Genomic DNA, 20,356 nt, shown 5'->3' on the forward strand with positions numbered 1-20,356 from the left:
GGAGAAATAATGGTTTTGTTCCAAGGTTAGAGCCCTTAACATGGAACAAATGACATAATGAATCTTAAAATGTGAGTTGTTAGAATATATGAAGGGTAACAGTTTCTATGAAGTATGTGTGTATCATTATTTTAATGACCTTTATAATGCCTTATAATACACCTATGTGTTGTAATTAATCAATAAGGCCTGAGGAGGTGTGGTATATAATTAATATACAGTACCACAGATAAGGACTGAGGAGGTGTGGTACATAGTTAATATACAGTACCACAGATAAGGACTGAGGAGGTGTGGTATATAGTTAATATACAGTACCATAGATAAGGACTGAGGAGGTGTGGTATATAGTTAATATACAGTACCACAGATAAGGACTGAGGAGGTGTGGTATATAGTTAATATACAGTACCACAGATAAGGACTGAGGAGGTGTGGTATATAGTTAATATACAGTACCACAGATAAGGACTGAGGAGGTGTGGTATATAGTTAATATACAGTACCACAGATAAAGACTGAGGAGGTGTGGTATATAGTTAATATACAGTACCACAGATAAGGACTGAGGAGGTGTGGTATATAGTTAATATACAGTACCACAGATAAGGACTGAGGAGGTGTGGTATATAGTTAATATACAGTACCACAGATAAGGACTGAGGAGGTGTGGTATATAGTTAATATACAGTACCACTGATAAGGACTGAGGAGGTGTGGTATATAGTTAATATACAGTACCACAGATAAGGACTGAGGAGGTGTGGTATATAGTTAATATACAGTACCACAGATAAGGACTGAGGAGGTGTGGTATATAGTTAATATACAGTACCACAGATAAGGACTGAGGAGGTGTGGTATATAGTTAATATACAGTACCACAGATAAGGACTGAGGAGGTGTGGTATATAGTTAATATACAGTACCATAGATAAGGACTGAGGAGGTGTGGTATATAGTTAATATACAGTACCACAGATAAGGACTGAGGAGGTGTGGTATATAGTTAATATACAGTACCACAGATAAGGACTGAGGAGGTGTGGTATATAGTTAATATACAGTACCACAGATAAGGACTGAGGAGGTGTGGTATATAGTTAATATACAGTACCACAGATAAGGACTGAGGAGGTGTGGTATATAGTTAATATACAGTACCATAGATAAGGACTGAGGAGGTGTGGTATATAGTTAATATACAGTACCACAGATAAGGACTGAGGAGGTGTGGTATATAGTTAATATACAGTACCACAGATAAGGACTGAGGAGGTGTGGTATATAGTTAATATACAGTACCACAGATAAGGACTGAGGAGGTGTGGTATATAGTTAATATACAGTACCACAGATAAGGACTGAGGAGGTGTGGTATATAGTTAATATACAGTACCACAGATAAGGACTGAGGAGGTGTGGTATATAGTTAATATACAGTACCACAGATAAGGACTGAGGAGGTGTGGTATATAGTTAATATACAGTACCACAGATAAGGACTGAGGAGGTGTGGTATATAGTTAATATACAGTACCACAGATAAGGACTGAGGAGGTGTGGTATATAGTTAATATACAGTACCACAGATAAGGACTGAGGAGGTGTGGTATATAGTTAATATACAGTACCACAGATAAGACCTGAGGAGGTGTGGTATATAGTTAATATACAGTACCACAGATAAGGACTGAGGAGGTGTGGTATATAGTTAATATACAGTACCACAGATAAGGACTGAGGAGGTGTGGTATATAGTTAATATACAGTACCACAGATAAGGACTGAGGAGGTGTGGTATATAGTTAATATACAGTACCACAGATAAGGACTGAGGAGGTGTGGTATATAGTTAATATACAGTACCACAGATAAGGACTGAGGAGGTGTGGTATATAGTTAATATACAGTACCACAGATAAGGACTGAGGAGGTGTGGTATATAGTTAATATACAGTACCACAGATAAGGACTGAGGAGGTGTGGTATATAGTTAATATACAGTACCACAGATAAGGACTGAGGAGGTGTGGTATATAGTTAATATACAGTACCACAGATAAGGACTGAGGAGGTGTGGTATATAGTTAATATACAGTACCACAGATAAGGACTGAGGAGGTGTGGTATATAGTTAATATACAGTACCACTGATAAGGACTGTTCTTAGACAACGCAGATTGAGAATTATTATCACATATTTATCAGATGTTATCGAGGTTGTAGTGAAATGCTTGTGTTTCTAGCTCCAACAGGGCAGTAATATCTAACAATGCTTGTGTTTCTAGCTCCAACAGGGCAGTAATATCTAACAATGCTTGTGTTCCTGGCTCCAACAGTACAGTAATATCTAACAATGCTTGTGTTTCTAGCTCCAACAGGGCAGTAATATCTAACAATGCTTGTGTTTCTAGCTCCAACAGGGCAGTAATATCTAACAATGCTTGTGTTCCTAGCTCCAACAGGGCAGTAATATCTAACAATGCTTGTGTTTCTAGCTCCAACAGGGCAGTAATATCTAACAATGCTTGTGTTTCTAGCTCCAACAGGGCAGTAATATCTAGCAATGCTTGTGTTTCTAGCTCCAACAGGGCAGTAATATCTAACAATGCTTGTGTTTCTAGCTCCAACAGGGCAGTAATATCTAACAATGCTTGTGTTTCCTGCTCCAACAGGGCAGTAATATCTAACAATGCTTGTGCTTCTAGCTCCAACAGGGCAGTAATATCTAACAATGCTTGTGTTCCTGGCTCCAACAGGGCAGTAATATCTAACAATGCTTTTGTTTCTAGCTCCAACATGCAGTAATATCTAACAATGCTTGTGTTCCTGGCTCCAACAGGGCAGTAATATCTAACAATGCTTGTGTTCCTGGCTCCAACAGGGCAGTAATATCTAACAATGCTTGTGTTTCTAGCTCCAACAGGGCAGTAATATCTAACAATGCTTGTGTTCCTGGCTCCAACAGGGCAGTAATATCTAACAATGCTTGTGTTTCTAGCTCCAACAGGGCAGTAATATCTAACAATGCTTGTGTTCCTGGCTCCAACAGGGCAGTAATATCTAACAATGCTTGTGTTCCTGGCTCCAACAGGGCAGTAATATCTAACAATGCTTGTGTTTCTAGCTCCAACAGGGCAGTAATATCTAACAATGCTTGTGTTTCTAGCTCCAACAGTGCAGTAATATCTAACAATGCTTGTGTTCCTGGCTCCAACAGGGCAGTAATATCTAACAATGCTTGTGTTTCCTGCTCCAACAGGGCAGTAATATCTAACAATGCTTGTGTTCCTGGCTCCAACAGTGCAGTAATATCTAACAATGCTTGTGTTTCTAGCACCAACAGGGCAGTAATGTCTAACAATGCTTGTGTTCCTGGCTCCAACAGTGCAGTAATATCTAACAATGCTTGTGTTTCTAGCACCAACTGGGCAGTAATATCTAACAATGCTTGTGTTTCTAGTTCCAACAGGGCAGTAATATCTAACAATGCTTGTGTTCCTGACTCCAACAGGGCAGTAATATCTAACAATGCTTGTGTTTCTAGCACCAACAGGGCAGTAATGTCTAACAATGCTTGTGTTCCTGGCTCCAACAGTGCAGTAATATCTAACAATGCTTGTGTTTCTAGCTCCAACAGGGCAGTAATATCTAACAATGCTTGTGTTCCTGGCTCCAACAGGGCAGTAATATCTAACAATGCTTGTGTTTCTAGCTCCAACAGGGCAGTAATATCTAACAATGCTTGTGTTCCTGGCTCCATATATAAATATATAAATATATATATATACACTGTGATGTGATGCATAGACAATTTGGAGTACATCTGTAGTATATCTGAAGAATAGTATATGTACAGTAGTAGTTAAATAGGACAGGCCTTGACTAGAATACAGTATATACATATGAAGTGGACAGTAGTAGTTAAATAGGACAGGCCTTGACTAGAATACAGTATATACATATGAAGTGGACAGTAGTAGTTAAATAGGACAGGCCTTGACTAGAATACAGTATATACATATGAAGTGGACAGTAGTAGTTAAATAGGACAGGCCTTGACTAGAATACAGTATATACATATGAAGTGGACAGTAGTAGTTAAATAGGACAGGCCTTGACTAGAATACAGTATATACATATGAAGTGGACAGTAGTAGTTAAATAGGACAGGCCTTGACTAGAATACAGTATATACATATGAAGTGGACAGTAGTAGTTAAATAGGACAGGCCTTGACTAGAATACAGTATATACATATGAAGTGGACAGTAGTAGTTAAATAGGACAGGCCTTGACTAGAATACAGTATATACATATGAAGTGGACAGTAGTAGTTATATAGGACAGGCCTTGACTAGAATACAGTATATACATATGAAGTGGACAGTAGTAGTTAAATAGGACAGGTCTTGACTAGAATACAGTATATACATATGAAGTGGACAGTAGTAGTTAAATAGGACAGGCCTTGACTAGAATACAGTATATACATATGAAGTGGACAGTAGTAGTTATATAGGACAGGCCTTGACTAGAATACAGTATATACATATGAAGTGGACAGTAGTAGTTAAATAGGACAGGTCTTGACTAGAATACAGTATATACATATGAAGTGGACAGTAGTAGTTAAATAGGACAGGCCTTGACTAGAATACAGTATATACATATGAAGTGGACAGTAGTAGTTAAATAGGACAGGCCTTGACTAGAATACAGTATATACATATGAAGTGGACAGTAGTAGTTAAATAGGACAGGCCTTGACTAGAATACAGTATATACATATGAAGTGGACAGTAGTAGTTAAATAGGACAGGCCTTGACTAGAATACAGTATATACATATGAAGTGGACAGTAGTAGTTAAATAGGACAGGCCTTGACTAGAATACAGTATATACATATGAAGTGGACAGTAGTAGTTAAATAGGACAGGCCTTGACTAGAATACAGTATATACATATGAAGTGGACAGTAGTAGTTAAATAGGACAGGCCTTGACTAGAATACAGTATATACATATGAAGTGGACAGTAGTAGTTAAATAGGACAGGCCTTGACTAGAATACAGTATATACATATGAAGTGGACAGTAGTAGTTAAATAGGACAGGCCTTGACTAGAATACAGTATATACATATGAAGTGGACAGTAGTAGTTAGATAGGACAGTCCTTGACTAGAATACAGTATATACATATGAAGTGGACAGTAGTAGTTAAATAGGACAGGCCTTGACTAGAATACAGTATATACATATGAAGTGGACAGTAGTAGTTAAATAGGACAGGCCTTGACTAGAATACAGTATATACATATGAAGTGGACAGTAGTAGTTAAATAGGACAGGCCTTGACTAGAATACAGTATATACATATGAAGTGGACAGTAGTAGTTAAATAGGACAGGCCTTGACTAGAATACAGTATATACATATGAAGTGGACAGTAGTAGTTAAATAGGACAGGCCTTGACTAGAATACAGTATATACATATGAAGTGGACAGTAGTAGTTAAATAGGACAGGCCTTGACTAGAATACAGTATATACATATGAAGTTGACAGTAGTAGTTAAATAGGACAGGCCTTGACTAGAATACAGTATATACATATGAAGTGGACGGTAGTAGTTAAATAGGACAGGCCTTGACTAGAATACAGTATATACATATGAAGTGGACAGTAGTAGTTAAATAGGACAGGCCTTGACTAGAATACAGTATATACATATGAAGTGGACAGTAGTAGTTAAATAGGACAGGCCTTGACTAGAATACAGTATATACATATGAAGTGGACAGTAGTAGTTAAATAGGACAGGCCTTGACTAGAATACAGTATATACATATGAAGTGGACAGTAGTAGTTAAATAGGACAGGCCTTGACTAGAATACAGTATATACATATGAAGTGGACAGTAGTAGTTAAATAGGACAGGCCTTGACTAGAATACAGTATATACATGTGAAGTGGACAGTAGTAGTTAAATAGGACAGGCCTTGACTAGAATACAGTATATACATATGAAGTGGACAGTAGTAGTTAAATAGGACAGGCCTTGACTAGAATACAGTATATACATATGAAGTGGACAGTAGTAGTTAAATAGGACAGGCCTTGACTAGAATACAGTATATACATATGAAGTGGACAGTAGTAGTTAAATAGGACAGGCCTTGACTAGAATACAGTATATACATATGAAGTGGACCAATGTAACCATGTAACCAACTGGGCTGCCTCATCACATTACCATGAGTAACCATGACTGACTCATGTCCCCTATACATTAACATGGAGCTGTCTCTCTCTCTCTCAATTCAATTCAAAGGTCTTTATTTGCATGGAAACATATCTTTACTATGCCAAAGCAAGTGAAATAATAATGAACAGTAAACATTGAACAACATTTGTTTTCAAAAGATTAGAGACATTTCAAATGTTATAATTCAAGTGCAAACAGAGTGAGTCGTGCCCCAGACTGAGTCCTGGAGGTGAAATGGAAATGAATGAGGGAGAGTTCAGTGAGGTAGAAGGTGTGGAGAAGAGTTCAGAACCAGAGAAGAATTTGGTCATATGAGATTTGACTTCAGAAGAGTTCCAGGGGGTGTTGAGTGGTGGTGTCCCGTCCTCCCAGGTCGTTGTCATGGTGCAGGAGCAGATAGGGTCAAAGTAGTGGAATGTGGTAGTGGGTTTTTAATGAGTGTAGGTTAGTTGTCATGGTGCAGGAGAAGATAGGGTCAAAGTAGTGGAATGTGGTAGTGGGTTTTTAATGAGTGTAGGTTAGTTGTCATGGTGATGGAGCAGATAGGGTCAAAGTAGTGGAATGTGGTAGTGGGTTTTTAATGAGTGTAGGTTAGTTGTCATGGTGATGGAGCAGATAGGGTCAAAGTAGTGGAATGTGGTAGTGGGTTTTTAATGAGTGTAGGTTAGTTGTCATGGTGATGGAGCAGATAGGGTCAAAGTAGTGGAATGGGTTAGTGGGTTTTTAATGAGTGTAGGGTTAGTTGGCATGGTGATGGAGCAGATAGGGTCAAAGTAGTGGAATGGGGTAGTGGGTTTTTAATGAGTGTAGGTTAGTTGTCATGGTGATGGAGCAGATAGGGTCAAAGTAGTGGAATGTGGTAGTGGGGTTTTAATGAGTGTAGGTTAGTTGTCATGGTGATGGAGCAGATAGGGTCAAAGTAGTGGAATGTGGTAGTGGGGTTTTAATGAGTGTAGGTTAGTTGTCATGGTGATGGAGCAGATAGGGTCAAAGTAGTGGAATGTGGTAGTGGGGTTTTAATGAGTGTAGGTTAGTTGTCATGGTGATGGAGCAGATAGGGTCAAAGTAGTGGAATGTGGTAGTGGGTTTTTAATGAGTGTAGGTTAGTTGTCATGGTGATGGAGCAGATAGGGTCAAAGTAGTGGAATGTGGTAGTGGGGTTTTAATGAGTGTAGGTTAGTTGTCATGGTGATGGAGCAGATAGGGTCAAAGTAGTGGAATGGGGTAGTGGGGTTTTAATGAGTGTAGGTTAGTTGTCATGGTGATGGAGCAGATAGGGTCAACGTAGTGGAATGTGGTAGTGGGTTTTTAATGAGTGTAGGTTAGTTGTCATGGTGATGGAGCAGATAGGGTCAAAGTAGTGGAATGGGGTAGTGGGGTTTTAATGAGTGTAGGTTAGTTGTCATGGTGATGGAGCAGATAGGGTCAACGTAGTGGAATGTGGTAGTGGGTTTTTAATGAGTGTAGGTTAGTTGTCATGGTGATGGAGCAGATAGGGTCAAAGTAGTGGAATGTGGTAGTGGGGTTTTAATGAGTGTAGGGTTAGTTGTCATGGTGATGGAGCAGATAGGGTCAAAGTAGTGGAATGTGGTAGTGGGGTTTTAATGAGTGTAGGTTAGTTGTCATGGTGATGGAGCAGATAGGGTCAAAGTAGTGGAATGTGGTAGTGGGGTTTTAATGAGTGTAGGTTAGTTGTCATGGTGATGGAGCAGATAGGGTCAAAGTAGTGGAATGTGGTAGTGGGTTTTTAATGAGTGTAGGTTAGTCACATGCGTTGAATACAACAGGTGTTTTTACCTGACAGTGAAATACTGAATACAACAGGTGTTTTTACCTCACAGTGAAATGCTGAATACAACAGGTGTTTTTACCTGACAGTGAAATACTGAATACAACAGGTGTTTTTACCTCACAGTGAAATGCTGAATACAACAGGTGTTTTTACCTCACAGTGAAATACTGAATACAACAGGTGTTTTTACCTGGCAGTGAAATGCTGAATACAACAGGTGTTTTTACCTCACAGTGAAATGCTGAATACAACAGGTGTTTTTACCTCACAGTGAAATACTGAATACAACAGGTGTTTTTACCTGGCAGTGAAATGCTGAATACAACAGGTGTTTTTACCTGACAGTGAAATACTGAATACAACAGGTGTTTTTACCTGACAGTGAAATGCTGAATACAACAGGTGTTTTTACCTGACAGTGAAATACTGAATACAACAGGTGTTTTTACCTGACAGTGAAATACTGAATACAACAGGTGTTTTTACCTGACAGTGAAATACTGAATACAACAGGTGTTTTTACCTCACAGTGAAATACTGAATACAACAGGTGTTTTTACCTCACAGTGAAATACTGAATACAACAGGTGTTTTTACCTGACAGTGAAATACTGAATACAACAGGTGTTTTTACCTTACAGTGAAATGCTGAATACAACAGGTGTTTTTACCTCACAGTGAAATACTGAATACAACAGGTGTTTTTACCTGACAGTGAAATGCTGAATACAACAGGTGTTTTTACCTTACAGTGAAATGCTGAATACAACAGGTGTTTTTACCTGACAGTGAAATACTGAATACAACAGGTGTTTTTACCTGACAGTGAAATACTGAATACAACAGGTGTTTTTACCTGACAGTGAAATACTGAATACAACAGGTGTTTTTACCTCACAGTGAAATACTGAATACAACAGGTGTTTTTACCTGACAGTGAAATGCTGAATACAACAGGTGTTTTTACCTCACAGTGAAATACTGAATACAACAGGTGTTTTTACCTGACAGTGAAATGCTGAATACAACAGGTGTTTTTACCTGACAGTGAAATGCTGAATACAACAGGTGTTTTTACCTCACAGTGAAATGCTGAATACAACAGGTGTTTTTACCTGACAGTGAAATGCTGAATACAACAGGTGTTTTTACCTGACAGTGAAATGCTGAATACAACAGGTGTTTTTACCTGACAGTGAAATGCTGAATACAACAGGTGTTTTTACCTCACAGTGAAATGCTGAATACAACAGGTGTTTTTACCTCACAGTGAAATGCTGAATACAACAGGTGTTTTTACCTTACAGTGAAATGCTGAATACAACAGGTGTTTTTACCTGGCAGTGAAATACTGAATACAACAGGTGTTTTTACCTCACAGTGAAATACTGAATACAACAGGTGTTTTTACCTTACAGTGAAATGCTGAATACAACAGGTGTTTTTACCTGACAGTGAAATGCTGAATACAACAGGTGTTTTTACCTCACAGTGAAATGCTGAATACAACAGGTGTTTTTACCTTACAGTGAAATGCTGAATACAACAGGTGTTTTTACCTGGCAGTGAAATACTGAATACAACAGGTGTTTTTACCTCACAGTGAAATACTGAATACAACAGGTGTTTTTACCTGACAGTGAAATGCTGAATACAACAGGTGTTTTTACCTCACAGTGAAATACTGAATACAACAGGTGTTTTTACCTTACAGTGAAATACTGAATACAACAGGTGTTTTTACCTCACAGTGAAATACTGAATACAACAGGTGTTTTTACCTTACAGTGAAATACTGAATACAACAGGTGTTTTTACCTGACAGTGAAATGCTGAATACAACAGGTGTTTTTACCTGACAGTGAAATGCTGAATACAACAGGTGTTTTTACCTGACAGTGAAATACTGAATACAACAGGTGTTTTTACCTGACAGTGAAATGCTGAATACAACAGGTGTTTTTACCTCACAGTGAAATGCTGAATACAACAGGTGTTTTTACCTTACAGTGAAATGCTGAATACAACAGGTGTTTTTACCTCACAGTGAAATACTGAATACAACAGGTGTTTTTACCTCACAGTGAAATGTTTACTTACGAGATCCTAACTAACAAAAAAATATATATGGATAAGAATAAGAATTAAAAGTAACAAGTAATTAAAGAGCTGCAGTAACAATAGTGAGACTAAAATCAGACTATATACAGGTGGGAACCGGTACAGAGTCAATGCACGGGGTCATAGGTTAGTTGAGGTAATATCAAGACTTGTATGTGTTGTGATATTGTTATAAGGATGTTGAAGAGAGGGAAAGATTGAAGTGTCATTGGGGTTGGACAGGGTTGGGAGAGTTTGGAAGGAATTTGGGGGATGGGGAGGGTCTATTAGAAGTTAAGTTAGTAGGACTCTCTAATTTTCTCAGAAGTACTGAGTTAGGTAGGAGGATTTAGAGTGGTGTAAACCCTGATTGAACACACTCCAGAACAGTAGGTGGCGCCATGCACTTTTAAAGGTGGTTTGAGGACCTCCATTAGATCATAGAAGAAGAAGTTGGTCTGTGAGGGTTTTGTTGTTCCTGAGGAGGGCTACTATTCTTTTCTCTTTTGGTTTTCAAGTATTTTCAGAATGTATTAAAGCCAAAGCTAAAGCTTCCCTAAACAATTCAATATATCAGTCAATATATTTTCTCTGTGATTTATTTTCTCTCCGTTCCATCGCATCTTAACCGTCTTACCGGGCGGGCACTAGGACCCGGGGGAGGCTGCTGCTGCAGAGGCTGCTGCACCGCTCGTGACTGTCAGTCCTCCTTGTAGCTCATTGGTTAAGCTGTGGCTCGAGACTGTTAACAGTTAACGGACAGGAAACGGCTCTGACAGGACACATTCATGTCGAGGCAGTGATGTGAATGTGTGGTAAGTTAGAATAGAGAGAGAGAGTTTTCACTACTATAGACTTTGGTCATAATCAAAGCTTTGTTAACCAATAGGTTTTTATGTGAGGCTGCCTGTAAGTTACAGTGTAACAGACGTTACTAACAGTAACGGTGTCATTTAAATTCGACATAAGTTATGTGGCGATGATATCTAGTTAACGTTGTATTTAATGTAGTGTAATGACCTGACTAGATCATAAAGGAACAATTGTCCAGACAGAGGATTGAGTTACGAATTGACGGTTTATTAGCAACTTTACACAGGCTACTGTTTGGCCTTAGCTCACGCCAAATAAATGAAAGATACCCCACAAGCCAATCGGGACCTTCTCTTGTGAAGCCCAGACGTAAGAGAGAGAACAAAGGCTGAACCTTAACTTCCAATGCCCCGCCCCCTCCACGCCACTCCGCCAACCACCAGGATGCCCGGCATCAGAACATCCCAGGCATTCCTGTGATTGGCAGATAGCAGGTTGATTGGCATGTCGGACCCCGCGAACACTGGGAACTGGTAAGTACAACACAACCACCTACTAGCCGAACACATAACACACAGCTGTCTGTGCGGGTCGCTACAGTAGTTTTACTATCTGTGCCAGGCTATAAATGACACAGATAATATCTAGTTAACGTTGTATTTCAGGTAGTTTTACTATCTGTGCCAGGCTATAAATGACACAGATAATATCTAGTTAACGTTGTATTTAATGTAGTTTTACTATCTGTGCCAGGCTATAAATGACACAGATAATATCTAGTTAACGTTGTATTTAATGTAGTTTTACTATCTGTGCCAGGCTATAAATGACACAGATAATATCTAGTTAACATTGTATTTAATGTAGTTTTACTATCTGTGCCAGGCTATAAATGACACAGATAATATCTAGTTAACGTTGTATTTAATGTAGTTTTACTATCTGTGCCAGGCTATAAATGACACAGATAATATCTAGTTAACGTTGTATTTAATGTAGTTTTAGGGAGGAGAGTAGAGCAGGACCAAGAGGTGTTCTGTACCTGTCTGTCCAGGAGGGAGGAGAGTAGAGCAGGACCAAGAGGTGTTCTGTACCTGTCTGTCCAGGAGGGAGGAGAGTAGAGCAGGACCAAGAGGTGTTCTGTACCTGTCTGTCCAGGAGGGAGGAGAGTAGAGCAGGACCAAGAGGTGTTCTGTACCTGTCTGTCCAGGAGGGAGGAGAGTAGAGCAGGACCAAGAGGTGTTCTGTACCTGTCTGTCCAGGAGGGACGAGAGTAGAGCAGGACCAAGAGGTGTTCTGTACCTGTCTGTCCAGGAGGGAGGAGAGTAGAGCAGGACCAAGAGGTGTTCTGTACCTGTCTGTCCAGGAGGGAGGAGAGTAGAGCAGGACCAAGAGGTGTTCTGTACCTGTCTGTCCAGGAGGGAGGAGAGTAGAGCAGGACCAAGAGGTGTTCTGTACCTGTCTGTCCAGGAGGGAGGACAAGTCCTGGTGGACCTGGAGAGCAGGGTGGCGGAGGTCTGACTCAATGAGGTGCAGAGAGGCTACTGAACCTACTGTCTCTCTCTCTGTCTCTCTCTCTGTCTCTCTCTCTCTCTCTCTCTCTCTCCAGCGCTCTGCACAGTCAGCAGTGGAGGACAGTGATCAGATCTTTACTGAGCTGATCCGCTCCATTGAGAGAAGGAGCTCTGAGGTGAAGGAGCTGATCAGAGCCCAAGAGAAGGCTCAAGTGAGTCAAGCTGAAGGACTCCTGGAGCAACTGAAGCAGGAGATAGCTGAGCTGAGGAAGAGAAGCACTGAGCTGGAGCAGCTCTCACACACAGAGGATCACATCCATTTCCTCCAGGTAACTAAACTGTCTTGTTACATGTGATATGAAATTAACTTCACGTGAAACTATTCATCTCAATCATTATGTTGTCCTGTCTCTCTGTCCCTGTCTCTCTCTCTGTCCGTCCCTCTCTCTCTCTGTCCGTCCCTCTCTCTCTCTCTCTCACTGTCCGTCCCTCTCTCTCTCTCTCTGTCCGTCCCTCTGTCTCTGTCCGTCCCTCTCTCTCTCTCTCTCTCTCTCTCTCTCTCTCCAGAGGTATCAGTCTCTCTCTCTCTCCAGAGTTATCAGTCTCTCTGTCTCTCTCTCTCCAGAGGTATCAGTCTCTCTCTCTCCAGAGTTATCAGTCTCTCTTTCTCTCTCTCTCTCCAGAGTTATCAGTCTCTCTGTCTCTCTCTCTCCAGAGGTATCAGTCTCTCTCTCTCTCTCCAGAGGTATCAGTCTCTCTCTCTCTCTCTCTCTCTCTCTCTAGAGGTATCAGTCTCTCTCTCTCCAGAGTTATCAGTCTCTCTTTCTCTCTCTCTCCAGAGGTATCAGTCTCTCTCTCTCTCTCTCTCTAGAGTTATCAGTCTCTCTCTCTCTCTCTCTCTCCAGAGGTATCAGTCTCTCTCCAGAGTTATCAGTCTCTCTCTCTCTCTCTCCAGAGGTATCAGTCTCTCTCTCTCTCTCTCTCTCTCTCCAGAGTTATCAGTCTCTCTCTCTCTCTCCAGAGGTATCAGTCTCTCTCCAGTATCAGTGTATCTTCAGACTTACCCAGCATCGTTGTCCGTCCTCTTCAGTACTTTGGAGATGTGAGTAAGACTGTGTCTGAACTGAGAGAGAAACTAGAAGACTTCCTTAAAGGAGAATGGACCAAGATCTCCACTACAGGTGTGTTGAAAACAATAAGAACATCAACTTTAGACCATTGAAAGTTCCCTACTAGTCATATACATGTGGAATATGGTCTGATGATAACATTCCCTCTCTCTGTCAATGTGTTTGTGTGTCTGTAGTGAATATAGTGGATGTTGTACTGCCTCCAGAGCCCAAGACCAGAGAACAGTTGTTACAATGTGAGTCTCTTTATTGTGAAGTAACTAACAGTCTCTTTTTACTGACACTCCTAACAATCCCTCTAGAAATATATAGCAATAGTAGATCTAATCAAAGACTGGGTATCTATCTGACTCATCATATTTCTCTGATTTGATCTCTGCTGTGCTCTAATCAAAGACAGGGTAGATACAGTATCTGACTTAACTTATTGTTCTGACTCCCCTCATTGGTCTCTGCTCTTCTCCCAGATTCCTGTCAGCTCACACTGGACCCAAACACAGCAGACACACTCCTCTCTCTGTCTGAAGGGAACAGAAAGGTGACCTATACAGACCAAGTCCAACCATATCCTGTCCATCCAGACAGATTCACCTACTGGTGTCAGGTTCTGTGTAGAGAGGGTCTGTCTGGACGCTGTTACTGGGAGGTGGAGTGGACTGGTGATGTTGATACAGCAGTCTCATATAAAGACATCAGCAGAACAGAGAGAGGTAATGATGGTGCATTTGGACACAATAACAAGTCCTGGAGTTTAATGTGCTCTAGTGATGGTTATTGGTTCAGACACAATAATGTTGAGACTGAAGTATCAGGCCCTCAGTCCTCCAGAGTAGGAGTGTACCTGGATCACAAGGCAGGTACTCTGTCCTTCTACAGTGTCTCTGACACAATGACCCTCCTCCACAGAGTCCAGACCACATTCACTCAGCCCCTCTATCCTGGGTTTAGTCTCGATGATACTGCTGAGCTGGTTAAACTGTAGTAGGGTCCACATAGATACTAGTCATGCTGGTGTAGTCTATAGCTGAGCTGGTTAAACTGTAGTAGGGTCCACATAGATACTAGTCATGCTGGTGTAGTCTATAGCTGAGCTGGTTAAACTGTAGTAGGGTCCACATAGATACTAGTCATGCTGGTGTAGTCTATAGCTGAGCTGGTTAAACTGTAGTAGGGTCCACATAGATACTAGTCATGCTGGTGTAGTCTATAGCTGAGCTGGTTAAACTGTAGTAGGGTCCACATAGATACTAGTCATGCTGGTGTAGTCTATAGCTGAGCTGGTTAAACTGTAGTAGGGTCCACATAGATACTAGTCATGCTGGTGTAGTCTATAGCTGAGCTGGTTAAACTGTAAACTGATTTGTTATTAATTAAAATTCAATACAATGTTTTAATCTTGTACATTTCCATGAATCATGATGTCTGGTGTTGATGTATATTGGTTGTCATTCAGAACCATTGATATGTTTTCTCAGTTGGTTCTCTGTCTCTATGTAATTCTCCTCAGTATCATTGATCAGCTTGTTGGCTCGGTCCTAATTGATGTGTTCTCTGTCACCTGGAGCTGCATGGAAAATGGTCCAGGAACTAAAGGACAATTCAGGACTAGTCAGCCCACTACAAGCTGGTATCACTTACTTTCTACTAAACTATATGGTCTGGTTTCCCAGACACAGATGAATCCTAGTCCTGGACTAAACAGTATGTTCAATGTAGATGTCCAGGAAACCGGCCCTAAATGTGTCATCTTTCATCCTCCCATACTGCTCAGTCCAGCAACATTAAACCTGTCCAGCAGGTGGTGCTGTTGACCAAACAATAAAACCAGCAGATATCTTGACTTGCCACTCAGTATATCAGTAATGTTCAGAATAGTACTTTAATATCATTGGAGATTGATGGTCTTTTTAATCCACTATCCAGAGTCAGGAACAGATGAAGTTAGGTCTGCTACTGTTCAGTGATTAAATATGATTTATGGTGATGGGAAATAATAAAAAACACTCAACTTCATCTAGTAATAGTTTTCCTTTGTTATTTATTCCAAGGTGTGTCTTTAACTTGTAAATGTATTGTGTGGAGGTGAGCTAGTGGTGTGGCTGATAGAATAGAATGAAAAGGGAGGAGGGGAGGAAGAGGGGAGGAGTGAAGGGCTGTTCAAGAAACCAGATGAGGAAGAGGAAGATGTTCAGGGGAATTACTGTCTCTGTGATAGTCCACACTGGTCTTTACTATGGTTCTACATATAGTATCTGTATTGATAGTCCATACTGGTCTTTACTATGGTTCTACATACAGTATCTGTATTGATAGTCCACACTGGTCTTTACTATGGTTCTACATATAGTATCTGTATTGATAGTCCATACTGGTCTTTACTATGGTTCTACATACAGTATCTGTATTGATAGTCCATACTGGGCTTTACTATGGTTCTACATACAGTATCTGTATTGATAGTCCATACTGGTCTTTACTATGGTTCTACATACAGTACCTGTATTGATAGTCCATACTGGTCTTTACTATGGTTCTACATACAGTATCTGTATTGATAGTCCATACTGGTCTTTACTATGGTTCTACATACAGTATCTGTATTGATAGTCCATACTGGTCTTTACTATGGTTCTACATACAATACCTGTATTGATAGTCCATACTGGTCTTTACTATGGTTCTACTTACAATATCTGTATTGATAGTCCATACTGGTCTTTACTATGGTTCTACATACAGTATCTGTATTGATAGTCCATACTGGTCTTTACTATGGTTCTACTTACAGTATCTGTATTGATAGTCCATACTGGTCTTTACTATGGTTCTACATACAGTATCTGTATTGATAGTCCATACTGGTCTTTACTATGGTTCTACATACAGTATCTGTATTGATAGTCCATACTGGTCTTTACTATGGTTCTATATACAGTATCTGTATTGATAGTCCATACTGGTCTTTACTATGGTTCTACATACAGTATCTGTATTGATAGTCCATACTGGTCTTTACTATGGTTCTACATACAGTATCTGTATTGATAGTCCATACTGGTCTTTACTATGGTTCTACTTACAGTATCTGTATTGATAGTCCATACTGGTCTTTACTATGGTTCTACTTACAGTATCTGTATTGATAGTCCATACTGGTCTTTACTATGGTTCTACATACAGTATCTGTATTGATAGTCCATACTGGTCTTTACTATGGTTCTACATACAGTATCTGTATTGATAGTCCATACTGGTCTTTACTATGGTTCTACATACAGTATCTGTATTGATAGTCCATACTGGTCTTTACTATGGTTCTACTTACAGTATCTGTATTGATAGTCCATACTGGTCTTTACTATGGTTCTACTTACAGTATCTGTATTGATAGTCCATACTGGTCTTTACTATGGTTCTACATACAGTATCTGTATTGATAGTCCATACTGGTCTTTACTATGGTTCTACATACAGTATCTGTATTGATAGTCCATACTGGTCTTTACTATGGTTCTACATACAGTACCTGTATTGATAGTCCATACTGGTCTTTACTATGGTTCTACTTACAGTATCTGTACCTGGAGGGTTTCACCTCACATATTCCTTTATCTCCACAACTTTATCTGATTCTCTCCCACTTCCCTTCGTGGATTTAAAGGAAATGACTGGTTTATGTAAACTCCCTCTACCCCATGTCAACACCAATCCAATGCTTTTACATTTGTGAGGAGTAGAGAAGGAATGTTCCACTTCAGGAGGAAGGAGAGATTATTGGGACTCCCCCATGGAGTGATGATAGAGGGATGTGAAAGAGAGAGAGGTAATGGTTGTACTCCCCCATGGAGTGATGATGGAGGGATGAGAAAGAGGAGAGAGGTAATGGTTGTACTCCCCCATGGAGTGATGATAGAGGGATGTGAAAGAGGAGAGAGGTAATGGTTGTACTCCCCCATGGAGTGATGATAGAGGGATGTGAAAGAGGAGAGAGGTAATGGTTGTACTCCCCCATGGAGTGATGATAGAGGGATGTGAAAGAGGAGAGAGGTAATGGTTGTACTCCCCCATGGAGTGATGATAGAGGGATGTGAAAGAGGAGAGGTAATGGTTGTACTCCCCCATGGAGTGATGATAGAGGGATGAGAAAGAGGAGAGAGGTAATGGTTGTACTCCCCCATGGAGTGATGATAGAGGGATGTGAAAGAAGAGAGGTAATGGTTGTACTCCCCCATGGAGTGATGATAGAGGGATGAGAAAGAGGAGAGAGGTAATGGTTGTACTCCCCCATGGAGTGATGATAGAGGGATGAGAAAGAGGAGAGAGGTCATGGTTGGACTGGACTTATTTATTCCCTCATTACTGACTTATTCTGTTTCAAAAACATAATTACAAAACACAAACTAATTACATTCAATGAATTATTATTGTATTAAAGTAAATCTGTATTAAAATTCACCATAAAATGTCCAGTTCATTCCATAGCTTAACATGAGTAATGCTCCCTCCCTCCTATAAGAGTCATTAATGTGTTGGATGAGATGGGACCTGGGGATATTTGTTGGATCCGTCACAGCAGGGGGCAGTAACACCCTATGGACCTGAAAGGGACTGCAGTGTGTTCCAGTCTCCAGCAGGGGGCAGTAAAACCCTATGGACCTGAAAGGGACTGCAGTGTGCTCCAGTCACCAACTGGACATGATTCATAACGTGATTCAAAAACATGTTAAATCAAAAATAAACTAATTTGAATAACCAATCAACTTATCTCAAAAAGCAATGGTTAAATAGAGTAGAAACTGGTGTTTCTCATTCATTGTATAATTAATTCCCACCTGTTTCTATCATTTCTAGTGAGATTGTTCTGGTCTCACCAGAAAGTCAGGATACAGGGCATTTGACACCATTAAATATTTCCTCTCCCTTTTCTTTCCCTGTCCTTCACAAACCATTTCAAAACCTTCCAAACATTTCCATCCTTCTGCAAACCCAATTTACAACTGAATTGAAAAGACCCCATCCAAAATAAATCCCACAGTATCAACACCACTAATGCATATTCGTAACCAGTAAATTGTGTGTGCTGGTGAACCGTAGGTCAAAAACACACCTGAACAAGGCCTCACTTATCTGGAAGTCTGTTTATGGCCTAATCCAGATACTTTTATCCTGCTCTCCCTGATACCACAGTCTCCGGGGACATTCCAACGAGAGATAATGAAACCTTTTCTGGAAAATAAATTGTACATTTCGTTAGCATTCACTATGTTACATATTAATCAGCAAGCCAAAAGTATGAATCATAAACCAAACATGATAATTGTAAATCCACTGTCTTTACTCTCATTAAATGTATTAATTATAAACCAAACATGATAATTGTAAATCCACTGTCTTTACTCTCATTAAATGTATTAATTATAAACCAAACATGATAATTGTAAATCCACTGTCTTTACTCTCATCATTAAATGTTTGTTTCAACCCACCAACGTTTATGTATGTTTTATTCAGTCCTATTCTCCATAACCACCACAATGTTCAGGAACTAACTGAAAACATGTACACTTCATTTCAGGTTTAGTAACCCCTTTACTAATTCCTCGTTACCCCTCCACCCCTTTCCTACATTCTAGAAACCTATATCAGAATAAAACCACATCAAATTTAAATCTATTTCAGATTAAAACCACATCAAATGTAAATCTATATCAGAATAAAACCACATCAAATGTAAATCTATTTCAGAATAAAACCACAAACAACATCTCATGAGATCAAAAAAACCCAAGGCTTTCTGAGTAAACAAGGTGTGTTTGGCCATATAATTAAAATTTTAGAATCCCTTCCCCTGGCATTTCACCTAGATTCTTCTTCCCAAAATATGTTTTCCTGGGATCCCTGGCCTCTATTAAAATTATTAAAAAGTTGGGTAAGAAATGATCTCATACAACATCCTTCAAATAGAATCTGTAACCTCTATGAACCACTATCAATCGAACCGAGGCGATACACCGATATGTGACATTTCCTCTCCTGCTGCTCTCAAAAAGATTTGTTGTTGCTCTTTTGAAAAAGATGCAAACGCATTTCCTTCGAATGCAGCAGGTTCCAGTCCCACTTTACACTCCCTTCTCCAATAACCAAATAGCCCCACCCCTAAAACAGGACTCTGTCTCCCTACGCTGTGATGTCTATACACTCCCTTCTCCAATGACCAAATAGCCCCACCCCTAAAACAGGACTCTGTCTCCCTACGCTGTGATGTCTTTACACTCCCTTCTCCAATGACCAAATAGCCCCACCCCTAAAACAGGACTCTGTCTCCCTACGCTGTGATGTCTTTACACTCCCTTCTCCAATGACCAAATAGCCCCACCCCTAAAACAGGACTCTGTCTCCCTACGCTGTGATGTCTATACACTCCCTTTTCCAATGACCAAATAGCCCCACCCCTAAAACAGGACTCTGTCTCCCTACGCTGTGATGTCTATACACTCCCTTTTCCAATGACCAAATATCCCCACCCCTAAAACAGGACTCTGTCTCCCTACGCTGTGATGTCTATACACTCCCTTTTCCAATGACCAAATAGCCCCACCCCTAAAACAGGACTCTGTCTCCCTACGCTGTGATGTCTATACACTCCCTTTTCCAATGACCAAATAGCCCCACCCCTAAAACAGGACTCTGTCTCCCTACGCTGTGGGGTTTTTACACTACATTTTTGTGGTTT

The 20,356-nt window shown here is 40.1% G+C and overlaps 1 protein-coding gene and 2 long non-coding RNA genes across 4 annotated transcripts in view; 2 read left to right on the forward strand and 1 right to left on the reverse strand.

Annotated features, from left to right (window-relative positions):
• LOC118947094 overlaps positions 1 to 20,356 on the forward strand; it is a 179,924-nt gene that overhangs the window by 143,433 nt on the left and 16,135 nt on the right. The gene's annotated exons all lie outside the window — the stretch shown is intronic.
• The window catches only part of LOC118947085 (E3 ubiquitin/ISG15 ligase TRIM25-like), a 71,054-nt gene that overhangs the window by 191 nt on the left and 50,507 nt on the right, over positions 1 to 20,356 (reverse strand). The window lies entirely within an intron of this gene.
• On the forward strand, positions 14,168 to 15,628 carry LOC118947098. Its single transcript, XR_005041755.1, has 2 exons — positions 14,168 to 14,333; positions 15,131 to 15,628. It is a non-coding gene; the product is annotated as an uncharacterized LOC118947098 (long non-coding RNA).

Source organism: Oncorhynchus mykiss, unplaced genomic scaffold (assembly GCF_013265735.2).
Source record: "Oncorhynchus mykiss isolate Arlee unplaced genomic scaffold, USDA_OmykA_1.1 un_scaffold_121, whole genome shotgun sequence".
Classification (NCBI taxonomy): Eukaryota; Metazoa; Chordata; class Actinopteri; order Salmoniformes; family Salmonidae; genus Oncorhynchus; species Oncorhynchus mykiss.